This window comes from Coturnix japonica, chromosome 8 (genome assembly GCF_054131305.1).
Source record: "Coturnix japonica strain WE chromosome 8, WE-NBRP24, whole genome shotgun sequence".
NCBI lineage: Eukaryota > Metazoa > Chordata > Aves > Galliformes > Phasianidae > Coturnix > Coturnix japonica.
The window spans coordinates 4470972-4487856 of NC_140670.1; the positions used below are offsets into that span (position 1 = coordinate 4470972).

At 41.3% G+C, this 16885-nt stretch overlaps 1 long non-coding RNA gene across 2 annotated transcripts in view; it reads right to left on the reverse strand.

Moving 5' to 3' along the window:
* The window catches only part of LOC107315642 (uncharacterized), a 433990-nt gene that overhangs the window by 236864 nt on the left and 180241 nt on the right, over positions 1-16885 (reverse strand). The window lies entirely within an intron of this gene.

Below are 16885 nucleotides of genomic sequence, written 5' to 3' on the forward strand. Positions count from 1 at the left end.
GCTCAGGAGCTGCATTGACAGACAGGTGTTGTGCCAATTTGTTCACAAGAAAGGCATGAAACGGTTTTATTTTGAATACCAGCACAGCTACTGAACTCGTGAGGTTTCTGCATCATTTGTATCTGTGATATTTAAAGCTGAGCTAACATAATCTGAAAAGACACATTTCCCTCAAATGGAAACTCAGGCTTGATATGTCAAACAGAATGCCTTAATTGCTTGCACCCTCGTGCTGCTGCATTTGTTAGTTTAACATCTCCATTTGACTCTTCTGATAGACAGTCCCAATACGAAGTCAGAGCGAGCCTCACTTACAAGGCAGAGCGGACATCAACTAAGTTGGGTATTCCGGAAATGTGTGATGACACCTAGAGAAATAAGTATGTTTTATCACACAGTGCCCACCTAATTCACAGAAGGAGATCAATATCAAGCCACCATCTCCTCATCCATCTTCTGACTAAGCTGCTCTGCCACAATACACCTTTTTTCTTCTCTCCCAGAAAGATTTTTAACTTTTTCAGATCTCGCACTAAGAAAGGCAAATTTATCAGCCTGCTAATGAAGAAACTGATGGATTGTTTTTTCTTACACATTACACAGTAGGAGGAAAATCTTCCCTGTGTAGCTATCATGGGAGCAAGGTATCTCTGAGCTTACAAACGCCATGGGAAGACTTTCTACAGGTGAGGCGCCTTAAGCAAAATAGGTGCACTGAGCTTGAACAACTTGGAGCAATCAGTAGGATTCATTCAAGACAACTAATGATAGTCAAACTCACCCTGTAGTTATGCTATCCTTAAACCCTGCTGCTGGTAAAGGACTTCCATAGGCTGCAAGTGAAAAATGTCACGTTTCAATTCCCTCCCCTAGGCTCATCGTTCTACATTTTTTGCACTACTGCAGAGAGTCTTTTGTAGAGATTTCCTTTTTGTCTTATCAGGAAGATTCAGCAGTTCCTCCACTCTAATCTAACACCTAAACGTATTACAGTAAGATTATTTTTACTTTTATTTTTCTCATTAAAAGGGCTGTGTAGTGAGCAGCAGAAGAGCTGCTCTTCATTCAGAGAACACGCAAAGAGAAAGTGACTTCCTTTCCTCAAGGAAGCTGAAATAATACAGAATAACACTGATAGTGCAAGCAATATGGACGAAGGAAGCCCCCGAACTTGGTTTAAATGCATTCTGGTTGGGACTTTGCACAAGAATACACAGAAGCATGGAGAGAAAGTAAAAAAACTAGAGGAGAAGTGAAGAAAGTGAATTCATGGAACTTGCTGTTGATGCAAAGTCAGAAAATACTGAACAAAACTGCCCATTTCTTTAGAAAACCTTCAGGGGAATGGATCTTATATGCTCAGCTTGCCAAGCTTCCAGAGGGACTGCAACCACCTATAGAAGACTGAGACCTCGCAATTTCCTATACACTGCAACAATATAATATAGCTACACAAGTGATTAAAGAAAACCCTCAAAAATTTGCAGCTCTTCAGCAGGACACATTACCTCCTGAATATTTACATCTAGCTCCTTTCCATCTGTCCCTGGCACATCACTAAAGGACATTTTGTCTGGCCTGTTCCTGACAGTCAGACTTGTGCTATTTTTTCATCATGTTTTTGCATATGACATTTCTGACCTGTAATATTATGGTCAACTACTCCCAACCTTCCTACTACTACTAGAGGAAGATGATTTAATCGTGCACTCCACCATCACCTTTCTTCTTCCCATACATTTGGGAAACATGCTTTCACTGGCACTTGCATACTCTTTGCAGAAACCATAGGTAACAGGTAAAGCTGTACTTGCCCCAGCCCTTGCCTGCCACCTTATTTGCACACATAGTCCCACAAGAATGACTGGCTCCAAACATCTGCCTTACAACACACAACATGTCCCATGGATGTCTCAGGATCTCCTGTTGTGTAGTAACTGCAGCAGCTTTCCCAAGCAGAGCCTGTGTCAGCTCTAAGATACCGCAGAGCATCTAGTGAAAGCATGGCTGGATTTCACAATAACTGTGTGGATGTGAAACACTGCTGCAGTGCTCGTCACACTCCCTGATCTGCTGACAATGTGCTGCTTATGGTGGGATTTTTACATGTCTTGTTGCCTAAAAAAGCCTCATGTCTCTGATCTGTTTGCATTGATACCACCTGGATACAACAGAACCACTGCATGGCTCATCGGAAGAAAAAAAGCCCCAGACGGGTATAAATGCCAACTCTGTGGAAAAGAGAAGTGTGAAAGTGCATGGGGCCCAAGGGAGGTTGTTTCAGTACCCAAAATGCAAGACCTAAGGATCTGGTTCATAAATCAATGGCCTTAGGAAAAGAAAGTGAAGCATGGAGAAAGGAGAGGAAGAAATAGAGATTCAGCAGATGATGGCAGGCACAGGCGGCAGCTAGATGGGATTTGCTCAGAGCAAGAAATAAGCCTTAAGTTCTTCAATCATGGGAAATATCCAGGACTGAGACAATGGAAGATGGAAGCAAGGAGCAAACATAACCATAGTTAAAGCTGAGATCAGTTCACTGCAAATAGCCACCTGGACTAAATGGTCCTGCCACGCAAACAGCAGGAGGGGCTGCTGCTGGCATCAAAGAGCCATTCACAACCCATGCTGCCTGCAAATGTTCTTACCAGGAGGGAGCAGCACTCATTTTAGGCATAAAGTAAAAGACTGAAGAGGAGAAATGCAGCCCTCAGATCCAAAAGGAGCGACGAAGGAGTTGTTAGAAATAGAGTAGCACACTCTGTAAGTGGATGGAGACTATTGCAGGAAGGACATGGGGCAGGCCAGTAGACCTACTGGTCTTGAAGAAGCATAAAAAAGGACAAATTCTTGAGAACAGATCTAATAAACATTTATAAATACCTAATAAGAGGTAAGAAACAGAGGGATGAGGGAAGGCTATCCTATTAGGCTCTCCATGGTGGAACTCTATCTGTGCAACTCATTACTCTCACTGACTCTTGATAACGGAGAAGCCTGATGGTACTAATGATGAACACAGCTAATTCCCTTTACATCTTGTTGGGAAAATGATCTCTCTCTGCAGCTTGCACTTTTTCCTTTCCCTCCCACCCACACACATACACACAGATTTATCGGTCTGTGATAAAAACATCCAGACTGTTCTGCAAATCAACTATAAATTCTCAGCTCAAACCCACACAGAGCGACTTGCTAAATCCTACAGTTCTTAATTGGGCCACGCTCCCAGCTACTGAAACCAACAGGAATTGGCCCAAATTACCTCAGATCTCTGCCCAAATACTTGTTGTTAGTTGAGGGGAGCTATCACCCACGTGCGATGTGCTGCTCTCTGCTGTGAGATCAGAAGCTGTGGGGCAGGGCTAGGGGTCCCATGCAAAGCAGTTCTGCTATCTGGCTGTCATGCTGATTTCCTCAGTGGTAATTCATTGCTATCATCTGTTTCCTGGAATCATTTGCAGACACCAGCTGTCAATGAGAGTTTTACATTTAGCCATAAGAAACAAATGCATCTGGACACCAGATTTCGTACAGCTTTCTCTGGCATCCATCATAACGCTTTTGGGGAAAAAATAGATCCAATTAGGTTTTTGCCATGCAAGTCCTTCAAAGGTTTTTCTCTTGCAGGCATTTCCACCTTCCACCATTGCTCTACCTCCATTTCCTTTCATGCAATCAGAGAGATTCTCTACACTTATAAACTTCTATTATTGGCATTTCACCTTAGGCTGACAATTTCCAAATTAAATTCTCTAGGCGGAAAGCAATGCCACAAATAAATGACACACAGTTATCACAGTGCCGTTTTGTAGCTTTCCAACATATCCAATTGACTTTGCAGTGTTACAATCCACAGAGGTGTGTTTTTATGCTCACTAGAGCTGCCAGGAAACAACTGCTCGAGAACCACTGATGTCAGACTTCATACAATGCCACCGAGCTCTAAAACCATGGAGGCTTTAATGTACAAAAACAAACGTACTGCAAAACTACTCTAATACTGTTAAGTTCTCTTGCATTATAATTACTCTGTAAATGACAAGTTGGTTATTATATGCATGAGTACAGTTCTTGCACTCCTCCTCCAGGAGCACGTTATCAGTTCTATTATCATCTTTGCCTTCTGGTCGATCTGTGTAGGGACTTAATATCAGTAATTGAAAAATGAAACTGACAATAAAAGAAACAGAAATATAAACACTGTTTCACTGTCTAACCCGCTCTTCTTGTTATCGCACCTCTCAGTCTTCGTGACAGCAGCATTCAGGCCCTCCAGTGTGCTTCAGACAGACCAGATCCTTTGTTCCGAGCTTATTGTTCACTGACAAACTAACACGTTCACAACAGGCTCTCTGCAAAGATAAAACAAACTGGGAAAAGAAGCCCAGACCGATGGCAAGTTCTCCTTGAATTACACAATGCTTTTCTGAGGGATCTAAGTGTCCACAGAGTCCAAAAGCTGCCCTCGTCCAGCAGGCACACAAGCAGGCTCCATACACACTCACATCCTTCCTGCTGCCTTTCAAGGTTAAATACCTTTTAGAAATTATATCCCACATATTTAATTCTATCCCTATGCAACTATACCTATTTAAGCGTATGTTATGATTTAATTTCATTTTCTTAAGATCCTCCAACTTCAGCACGATTTAATGAATCCAAGGACTCGTCTACCCTGGTGATCATGCAAGGTTAACACTTTGTAGCACATCTGCCCTCAGATCCCAAGTGCTGCAGTAATGTATTTCAGCAATATGTTAATATAACTCAAGTGACTTTCATAAAAGCATTCCCAAACTAAGTGAAACGTGGATTATTCCCTGTACTTCCCCATTACACTTAAGAGAAAATGCTCTAAACTTTATGCATAGAACATAAATTTCTCTCATCCCTAAGTTTAACTTCTAGTCGTGCTATTCTTAGTTATTTCCTGCTGAGCCAAGGATAAAACTTGGATCGCTACTCCTCAGCTGCACAAAAGGAGGATGGGTATAGAAACACTCCAAATCAGAGTTTTCATATGATTTGGTCCCCTCTGTTTGGAGCCTTACCAACCTACAGTTCTGGGTCAATGAAGTCTGAGGTCTGCCCAGAAAAAATGAAACCAGAATGACGTTCTCTTCCTACTAGTCTTCCCAAAGGCTAAGATTTCCTGCCATGTTAGTGCATGGTTAGGCTGCGGTTGGACTTGATGATCTTCAAGGTCTTTTCCAACCTGGGTAATTCTATGATTCTATGAGGCCTTACTCCACAAAGGTCCAGCTGAAGGCAGTGATGCAGGTTTAAGTTTGGCTTTACGGAGAACTAAAGAACTCAAATAAAAGATTAAAAATAAAAGAGACTGATTTTAAAACACACCTATTGTGAAAGAGCTTTGACACCTCCGTGATCTTTTAACTGCCTTCTATCAGAGAACACACGCAGGGCATTTTCAATTACTTTAATTATGTGTCAGGGTTATTGATGCACTAAGCCCTGCCAGCCATTCCACAACATTATCTTTAATCACTAGCATTTTCTTATCTGTGTTCCAAGTAAGACTATTTTCAGGTATTTTACTGGATAAAAAGGGAATGAAATAGTGCATTTAGATTGAATATAAGAAGATAAGAATCTCAATTTTCTCACTCATCATAATAAAATAATTATCACACTGGCATTATTTACCTTTGTTCAACTTCAAAAATCTTCCTGCCATAACAGTAGGACCCAAATCTCCATGGTTTCTTTAATACCTTACCAGAGACCTTGAATCCCAAAAGTACAAGCACCAAGGAGAACAACAGTAACACCATCTCCCACATTGATTCAGTCTGTGCTCAGCAGCAAAAAAGACTCATTTTGGACAGACTATATGAACTTCCTTTGCACCCGTCCCTCTGTCAACCCTTGGGGGGAGAGGAAACCCCCCCAGAATATCCCAGAAACAAGGCTATCAGCATTAAATCAGCACAGATCCATTCAAGTCACATTTCTGATGTAGTCAAATACAACTGGAAGTCATATACGTATGTTTACCAGAGGGTGAAATGCCTCTCTAAGAATTCTGGGTGCTACTCTATAGACATCCAGCATCCTAACTGCATTATTGTCAAGTTATTAACAAAATGACTTCCTTAAGTAAGTGCAGGGAATAAACAGGAGTCCCAGATTGGAAGTGATCCTGCCCATCTCCTTTCACACTTGTATGTACGAAAAAACTGATAGAGCAAAGCAATCAAACTGAAGAAACTGCACATCCTTCATAAAGGGATCAACTAACCTCTGCAAGCTCCCAAGAGGAACCCAGAGTGCACCTACTGAATCCAAATTGAACCTACTGAAATAGCAGAGAGATGGCAGGTGGTATTTGCTATAAAATAATAAAGATATTAGAGGTAGCTCAGGTGTTACTGAGCAGAACGATCCTTGGCTGAAGCTCTACAGGCAGTAACAGCTTGCACAATTGAGTAACAGCAGCTTGAAAAGATATCCTTGAGTGCAAGATGACCAGCATCAGCCCTTATGCCACCGCAGAGCTTAGACACAAGAATATAGCTTTGTCTTCTCCCTTCTCTATCTCACCAGCTGGGAAAATCACTTTCTGTGCTATTCGAGACGTACCAAAACCAGAAGAACAATGAGATCAGAGTATATTTTTATACAAGAAGCACAGTTCAAGAAAACACGAAGCTTCTGAAATGTGCACAGCTGCATGGGACTGGGATTTCAGCTTCAGGGGTTTTTTCCTAGAATGCAGATTCCTTTATACAGCAGGGAAGTATGAGAGAGAAAAAACAAGAGAAGTATGAAGCAGAGATAGCTTGTAGAGGAGGATACAAAAGTTGTCCAAGCTGTTAATTCCACCAAATGCACCCCTCAACCAGCTCAGTGCCACTCTCTGAGTATCTCATTGCTTCTGGGGCACAGAGTGTGACATAGGGAAAGAGAAAACCTCCACGTCTTCACAGTCCTTGTCAACATTCTGCCCTCAACAACTAGAGCACTCACAGCAGCAGCATCTTCTTTCAGAGAGAAATAAATTCCAGCCATAAATAACTAATTGCCACAACAAAAGAGGGGCACATGACATAACTGCAAGGAAGGTGGAACACATGGCCACAAGAACAAGCCAGTACTATCATTGGTATGGTTTATAATGGCAGTAATCCTGAAATCTACCATTGAAAAGATGCTGGTTCTATGACTTACCTTCTCCTATCAATGGCAGCATATCAGAACCACAGAATCACAGAATGACCCGGGTTGGAAGGGACCTCAAGGATCATGTAGTTCCAACCCCCCTGCCTAGCAGGGCCACCAAACATACACCTTTACTAGATCAGGTTGCCCAGGGCCCCGTCCAACCTGGCCTTGAACACCTCCAAGGACAGGGCATCCACAACCTCACTGGGCAGCCTGTTCCAGGGCCTAACCACTCTCCTAGTGAAGAACTTTCCCCTAACATCCAACCTAAATCTTCCCTCTTTTAACTTAAAACCATTTCCCGTGTCCTGCTATTATCAGCCCTTTCCAAGAGTTTACTCCCCTCCTGGGAGTAAGTTCCCTTCAGGTATTGAAAGGCTGCAGTGAGGTCACCCCGCAACCTTCTCTTCTCCAGGCTGAACAAACCCAACTCCCTCAGCCTGTCCTCATAGGGGAGGTGCTCCAGCCCCCTGATCATCTTTGTGGCCCTCCTCTGGACCCTTTCCAAAATCTCCATATCTTTTTTGTACTGAGGGCTCCACACCTGGACACAGTACAACAGATGGGGCCTCACAAGAGCAGAGTAGAGAAGGACAATCACCTCCCTATCCCTGCTGACCACCCCTCTCCTGATGGAGCCCAGGATCCCATTTGCTTTTCGGGCTGCCAGAGCGCACTGCTGGCTCATGTTAAGTTTCTCATCTATCAGGACCCCTAGGTCTTTCTCTGCCGAGCTGCTCTTAAGGACAACTCCTCCCAGCCTGTACAGGTGCCTGGGGTTCTTCCAGCCCAAGTGCAAAACCTTGCACTTTGCCGTGTTGAACCTCATTAGGTTCACCCGAGCCCAGCTTTCCAGAACCAAAAATCAGTTCATAAAAAGGTCTCTCCAATTTTGATGTATATCTTTGAGGAAAAAAAAGACTAGCCAGATTTTCTACTTTTCACATCATTTTTAGGCATTATGCTTTTACTCACTATTTGGGAAAACAACAGTAATGATTTCAAGCAGGTTCACAATTACAAATACATCATAGACATTTCACAGAACGGCAGGACCCTATTTCTGATTAACTTTCTGTTCTTGAAGTACCTTATTATCCTAACAAAACATTTATCTCCATGTATTAATATTTGAATAGTGACTACCGTGTACGAAGCTGTAGATGTGCCAGTCAGAAAACCAACTTTTTATACCTACTACTTCTTGTGACTGTGCATAGCTTCTCTTTCTACAGCTGGCACAAGACATCCGCCTGCAGACATCCACCTTGCTTGATCACTTCATTTCGCCTGGCCATCTCCTTTCCTTTTGCATCATTCAATAACCCAGGTGTATTTGATACAGCTGTACTTAAGCCCTCCATCGTGCACTGTGTATCCTCCAATGGTTCTTTTTATTTCTTCTGCTTTCATTAGTTGTCTATTGCAACTGAGTATTTTACCCTGGAGGCTTTCAATTACTTAAGAACAGGCAGTATTGCTGCGCTGCACAGCATACGGCTTCCATTCACCCTCCAAATGATGCTGTACATCAACAGAATAATCCACATTTCATTTTTTTTTTACAAAAAGTGTTTTTGTAGATCTGCTCAGAGTTTCCAGCAGATCTGGTTCTTTTTTCCCCTTCACTAATCAACTTTTAGTTCCACGTCTTTCAGGAAAGAAACTGCACCACGGTAGCTTGAATTACAACCTCCTCTTAAGTCCTTGCTTTACTACATCACAGACTCTCATAAAGATCAGGTGGATAACCACACTCATCCCAGATTGCAAAGAAAAAGGACTGCTCTCTAGTGACTTCTGTGTTCATGTCTATGGCAAACAGAAAACCTGTAGGGTCCTCAACAGCATTGTGAATATGATGCACTGATCAAAACCTGAAGAGCAATTTCAAAGCAAGATTTCAAACTACGTCCTTACACTGACCTGCAGCTGTTCACATCAATACTGAAACAACTTCAGTGGAACCATTCTCAAGAGCCACTGCTCAGAAGTTTGAGAACTCATAGTAACTTGTGATTCACAGACCTCTCTCTTGAAGTACTGCCAAAACTTCACTAGCGTGAATGATGATAGGTAAACAAGGCAGTTTTAAGAGCTACTGTGGTTTAAACCATTATCTCAATGCACTGAAACAACACAATCTTCTCTCCTACCTAAGCAATAAAATTTGCATTATCTTACAAATGAAAAATAAAGAAAAGTGACGTTATGCGCATCAGGAACAAATAAATTCTCTTAAGCATTTACCCTTAACATCATTACTTAATTCAACACACATTAAACAACTTAAAATATAACTCCTGTCCGATCCCCTGGTACGTATCCCAGGAAGCCTTTCTCCTCCTTACTTCCAGTAATTCTAGAACCCTTAACACCCATGTTACAGGACTAGAACCCTTAACACCCATGCTATAGGATCACCACCTGTAGAGCACAACCAGCTGAGGAGGAAATCAGTGACCACTCACAGCTGAAAAACAGGAGCAAGATCTAAAAGGACTGAACATAAATTCACATCTCATTTTTCCTCCCCGAGGTGCTTCCCTGAAGTGCAACTCATTTTGAAGCACAAGTATGTAACAACAGACATAATTGCTGGCTTTTACCTGAGTAAAAACAAAACATAATTGAAGTCCTCACACGCCAACTATAGCCTCTGTTTAACAACTCCGAAAATAGCAGTGTCAGCTGATCCCTTCTTTGCTTCTATTAACCATCACAGCCACTACAAACTGTATGCTGCATGTCTGAAACCTCACGCTGCACAAAAGCTGGACATTTGGTTTTAATTTCTTCTACTTTTCTGTGGGAAATTGAACAAAATAATTACATGCATGCACATGACTAGTCATGATTAGATAGACCTCAATGGGCAGTTCAGGTAGCTAAGTACAGGGCCTCTTGGAGACAGATGTAAGCTAGAACGACAGTAAGGCCACAGAAAGGGTAACGGGGATGCATTAAAAAGTAACCTCAAGTCATGTTAAATTTGAGATAATTTTACTAGATATTATAAGTATCCACCCCATGTAATCAGTAATGACTCTTTTCGTTCTCCTAGTTCTATAAAACAATACCCTTCAGACTGGAAAAGGAATCAGTATATGTCTACTAAACCAGCAAACATCTCTCGTTCCAGTAAGCTGCAAAAAGTAAAAGTTACATTTGTGGCACTACTACAAAGCCAATGATGCTATCCAATTAATGAAGCCTATCTCTGGCTTTATATCATGAGGTATTAAAACCGTTCCAGACATCGAAAATACACTTCATGTTATCTTTATGTGTATTGACAGGATAAAAACAAGTCTGACCTTTATTTAATTACTTACAATGATTGGCACGTTTTTTATAACAAACAACAAAGCTTTGGAAGAAATCCTAAATATATCACTTTGATCCTCGTGCTGTTAACACTTAGGATGTGCTCAACTATGAAGTGCTTGCAAAACTGACAGACGTGTTGTTTATATAAATCTAATTAAATTGCTTCCGTTCTCCAGCTGAATGGCTTAAGTCACTACTGTACCAATCCCAGAGAGTGTAACTGTATGCACAATATGCTCTACTACAGATTAGCTATGAATCCACTAAAGGCAAACTGATACTGCTGAGATACATCTCTAAGGCACAAGCAGGGTACCTGCAGAAGGTTTTGCTGCATTGTCCACACCAGTCTGCAGTAACCATTGGAAAGCCCTTGGTCACAATGCATGGGGTAAGAGGTCTGTATATTACCAAGCAAATACGCAAGGTATCGCACTAATGGTTTATAATTATAAGGAAACTTATAAAAACTCATTACACTAATTAAACTTTGCTTTCTCCAAATAGCAGCGTGATTTGATAAAGAAAAGGGGAAGCAGGAAGAAAAGGAAGAAAATTTAATCAAACCAGTTCTGCTGCTTCTTGTTTTTGTTTTTAATTTGAATGGGAAAAAGAAAGTAATGATGAGGTTTTGTTTCTGAAGGAAGTGAGGCATGAAACATCCCACTGTTACACAAACTGCTCATTCCTGTTATTTGCCCATCTTGCTGCATACAGAGAACACTGCAGAGCAAAGAGCTGAGAGAGCTGTCAGCTGGTGCTCATATTCAGTCCTGCAAGAGCTGGGAATAGTGCTTGGACAAACCATTTCCACCCTCCCAGCACCTTGATGCAGTGTGAGGCCAAGGGCCCACAGGCTGAACCTTAGTAAGAGAAAGTACATTTTAGCTAATACTCTCTTTCTGTTAGCCTTTGTCAAGTTGGTACAATTGCATTATTCCTTACCAACAGGCTTTTAATCAGTTTCAGCACGCTGCAATCTAAGCTTCAGTTTAGCATGTAATTAGAGTGACAGCACAGCAGTAATCGTTTGCTCTGGCACTCATGACACAAATAAAAATCAATTCTTTAATTTCTGGGGAGGCTGTATGGATTGGGCCCTAAGCATTCCCTTCTGCTGGCTACTGCCGTACAACAGGTGAACCACCAGCAATCGAGAACTGATCGATTGTTGCATCCTTCTTTCTGAGTGTAGAGCTGTCTGAGAAAGAAAGCCAAACAAATAGATCCAGCTCCATAAGCATCTCCAGGATATCTGGCTGCTAAGCCTGTTGTTTTCAGTAAAATGGTGTTGTGAGGAAGAGATTCAGAAATCCTTCATTGAATTAACACCTGACTGGAATAAAATTCTCAGCTCCAACGTAGCACCAAGTTGTTTAACCATCAAAGTTCTACAACAAGAAAAGCAAGAAAAAGCCTTTCTGAAATCAAAACACTTGAAGGTTACTGAAATGATGTTATTATGCATGAAAAACTCTCTGCGCTTACAGAAGAGCGGTAGAAATTCCTGTCCTCAGACATCAGCGATTCAATCAACACAAAGATCAAAAGCAGCTATTTGCTCAAAGTAATTGGCTGCTTCTATACAATTGTCACACTTGGGTGATCTTACCATTCCTACACCTCCACTCTCGAGAAGGCAGCGTTTGACCCGATGAGCATTGGGACCGCTGAAGAATGGATTATCATTTGTATATAAAGTACCCAATCATGGCCTAAAATATTCAGGGCACACAAAAGCGATTTCAAAATATGTTCTTTGGTCAGCAGCAAACATCATCTTGGAATATAAACGGCGCCCACAGCTTTTTGTAATCCCATAAATTCGGGATGGCTTTTGCTCAGAAATGAAGCGTTGTAGTGGTAGACTAAAGGATTTGTCGTTCTCCAGTGTTTCATTTTTATGGATTCCAGGAAGGTTCTTATCAAGCAGCTGCAGAAACACACAGCTTCATTTTAAAGCTCACGGTTGTCTCATGCAAGTTTCTCACAACAACTTGAGATTATTCTTCACTATAATAAGGGTCAGCATTTAACCAGCCAGGAGCTGCTAAGTAACTACACAAGAGTTTTAAATAATTACCTACAAAAGCAAAGGACAAGGTTCTTTGTATACTTGGAGATCAAACGTTTAGATGAAGAAGCATAGGGGAGCGTAATATTAAGCACCTTATGCCAGATGCATCTCCTTTCTTCCCCTCTCTCATACATGGCAAGATAAAATACAGGTACTAAAACACACCTGATGACTTTTCTGAGTAGGCTGTCACCTTCCCTGTGTTGTTCAGTTAATTTTTCTCCCAGTTCAATGACTTTTTTCCACTTGCCAAGAGAATGTTTGACATTATTATTTATTCCTGCACAACCCAGCCTTCATTAAAGCTTGGAATTAGTCACTGCAGTACTGCATGCGTTTCTTTTCTGGCACAAAACAAAGCACTCCTTTGCTTAATTAATTTCATGAGGTTTTTGAATTATTTGAAAGTAATTAACAGTGATGCTGAGAAGCGTTCTCCATTCTAACAGCCACAGCACATGGAAAATCTTGGACCTGAGAGTGTTTTTATGCCCAATTTCAACCCAAAAAAGGTTCATGCAGTTATCTCAGACACAAAGTAATCAAAGGCCAACGTCACAAGAGCACAAACGGAGGGACAAAGTAGAACACAGCTCTGCAACAGAACGGTGGCCGCAGGTGTATAAGCTGCTATAGAGAAAGGCAAGAAACCTTTTAGCTCCTTCTGGCCTTCCACTAAATGCTCATCAAGTGCATGAAATGCAATGTATTTTCTTTTAGATTCCTCCTGGTTCTCACTTGTGTGGCTTTAGATTTCTGCATTTAACAGCCTTCTGCACTATTAACAGATGTTATGTTAGTGCCAGTGGGAAAAACGAACAGGTCTGACAAAAATGACAAGCTGTTCGTTGTTGCCTTTTTTAAGGACCATCATGAGAATTAACCTTATCCTAATTTCCTACAATTAGTCTTACTGAATCCAAACAAACGCAGCAGAAACATCAGAGGAGCTCCAAATTCAGGAGCAAATAGCACAGTTCTTTTTGTTGTGAATGTGTGACACTGAGCAAAGCTTTTAGAAGTTAGACAAATGCATTGTGTAAGATTCAAACCTCGGTACGTGACAGTGAAGAGCCTAGAAAATGACAGTACACATAATATAGCCACAGTGACTTATCATATGCTAATCCCTCCTGAATTACTCTCAGTGGTGTCAGAGTAATGCTTCAATCAAGGTCAGGGAATACCTCTTCTGCCTTCAGCTATAGCTGAGTAAGTGAAAAAACACAGCAGAAGAATTAGCTGCTCACTTGAGACTTCTGCAGAAACTAAGAGAGTTATGCACACCGGTGACCAAAAATCAGGTGGCAACATTAGAAAAAGGACATTGAAATAAGACATAGTAACAACCTACAGACCAAACAAGAAGACAGAGTCGAGGTACAGCTGTAGCTTTGTGCTGAAAATTGCACCGACACAGAGCTAAAACTAAGGAAATGTCTACAGTCTTCATCTAGAAAAAAACAAAACTTCAAGGCTGAGAGCTCCTTTCTTACAGAAACAAACAAAACCCCCTTGAAAACATGGAACCAGACAGCAGCTCTGCGTAGTCTGCAACCCGTATCACCATACTGAGCTTATTAGGACTAAATGTCTTCTGGCAAATGGCAAAAGCAAAACTTTTCATTTCTTCCCAGCCTATGTGGTATCGATACTTTTTCCTCTTAAAACTGAGACTTGATCAAACAAAACTGTGCCTGTAGGAAACTAGGGAGCTGCACAGAGTGTGATGTGGGCAGACATCCATTATCAGCTCAGCAGGCTCAGCGGGGGGTGATCTCGGGAACTGCAGCATCAACACAAAAGAGCAATTAGATCATAAATTTAATTAAGAATCTCTGCATGCTGCTTATATATGCTATCTGATAATATTTTATGTGTTCCAGGGACCAAGACGTGGTTGTTTGCCTCTCATAGCAAGGGAGGCTAATGCATTAGGAAAATTCTAAGTCAGTGAACAGCTGATATCTGGCAAATACAGCTCATCTCTTGGGCAGGTTGCTGGCCAGGCTGCCAATCTCTTTCTCCTATTTAACAGAGAAGAGGCTTCAAAGGTCTATTAATTCAAAACACAAAAGTAAAAAAAAAAAACAAAACAATAATAATAATAAACTAAATTTTCAGCAAAGAATTCTTGATGAAAGGCCATTTACCCTACGCAAATGTACCCATGTGCCCTAATAATAGAAAATCCTAATTTAAACCATGGCTTACTTAATACAAATGCGTAACCATCAAGAATTCCAATGCAGTTTCTGCTTCATGCTGAATGGTAAAATCACTCCCAGCAGAAACCAAGCAGTACCTCCCGGGCAGGATGAGTCTGCCACAACTAAAGAGAAAGGAAAGTCCAGGTATTACTTCCTAGCCAAGCAGTGAATTGAAATGAAAAACAGATCCCAATTAACAACATTTGACTTGAATAAAAGGCTTCCTCTGAGCATCGATTTCCATGCGAGACCATCCACATAATGAAAAAAAGCAAGAAACAGAATTTTTCTTCCTAGTACAAATAAAACTCTCCAAGAGATCCCTTTGTAGTTTGTATTCCTGTCTTTCTGAGTTTTTACCTTTCTGCACAAAATACAGCCTATTTGCTTGCAGTTAGAAGTACTTCTCTTCATCTTCCAGCTGAACAGTCGTGGCTTATTGCCAGCAGCAAAAAAGGGAGACTGACATTGCAACTTCATTTGGAACAGCTGCAGGTTGATATCAGTAGAAAGTTGACAGTTGTAATTAAGCATGGAAACAGACAACAGCATCAACATAGCGCTGAGTGGTCTGGCTATCATTAGTTGTAAAACCAAACATCTTAATTTGGTTTTGTTTTCACACTATACATGGGAGGCAGAGTGGCAGATCACTGAGCTGCTTTGAATTTGACATGTAAGCAACTTGAAGAGCATCTGTAAATGGTGCTGAATTTTGCTCATTCATTAATGAATTCAGAATTAAGTAGATCTCCAGAGGAAAACAATTTTCTTCATAATATGAGCAAAGCATCTCTGCAAATATTTAGGTACTTATCCACTGAAAACTGCTCTGTTTGTTTCTACAGCTTCTGCCTGGAGCACTCCTTCCATCTCATGTTTCATTGCTCATAGCACTTGGGCAAATCAAAACAGAATTTCTACCACGCTCTTGTATGTAAGAAGTGGAATTCATTTCAGTAGGTAAAATTTTCCCACTTCACCCTTCAACAGCACTGAATTTTCACCGGTATTTTCCTGTCCAAAATAAAAGCTGCACAAAAATAGAAACGTTTCCTTTCAACACAAATGTGAGTGAGGCCATCCTAGTCCTTTCAGATCTAGACCTAGAAAGACTTTAAATCTCTAGTTTGAAAGCCACAAGCAGCGTCATTGTGCTGGCAGGGCTGGATGTCTCTTATGGGCTGGCAGGGCTGGATGCAGCTTAGGCTGTTTTCACGTTATCCCAGATCTTGTCAAGGTCTTTCAGAAAAGATAAAGTGAATAACTAGCGCTCCAACATCAGCAAGAAACAAGGAGAAGGGGTAACTACCTAACACAGTTTCAACATGTCTTAATACATCATACCAACCTGTAAATGCGGATCTAGTACTTTCTGGTGTGTGAGTACACACTAGAAATAAGCCTTCAAACCTTATTTGACTTGAAAACATTTTGCAAACCACGTCTCTCTGACTCAGAATTGTCAGCACAAAGTTGGAATACTTGCCTGTGTGTTTTCACACATCACTAGAATAGTCAAGCATTCCCTCCCAATTCATTTCTATCAACAGAGAGCTCTGGAAGGCAAAATTTGAAGACATTCTTTACATTAGAAAGTCTGCTGTTTCTGTGGCATGTTTGAGCGATATTGAACAATTTTTGTTCTAAAATGCAAACTGGTCTGTGCTGACTGACTGTGTTCTTAAAGAAAACAACAGTTCTCTTTATTTCCCTTGACAACACAAATTCCCTGTATCATGGCAAACAGAACAGGTTGTGAGACTGACCTCTATATTTTCCTCTCCCCAAATCCCTTGCTCTTCTTGCATTCCAGTTTATTATTTGATGTTTGAGCACCACGGTTTCCAACCTGGAGGCCAAGAAGTCTCTGCCAGCTCCAAGATTTTCTTCCTGAACACAGAGGTGACTCCCAGGACCAGCATGTGCCTACATGCTGTGCTGCACAATGGGTCATCTTCCATGGCCTTGGGAGCAGACAGGTCCCTAGCCTGGGAAATGGCCAAATCTTGTTTTCCGCTGCAAAACTCCCACAAATCCTTTCAGTACAGCATCTGTAATAACTTCTGTATCTGGCATC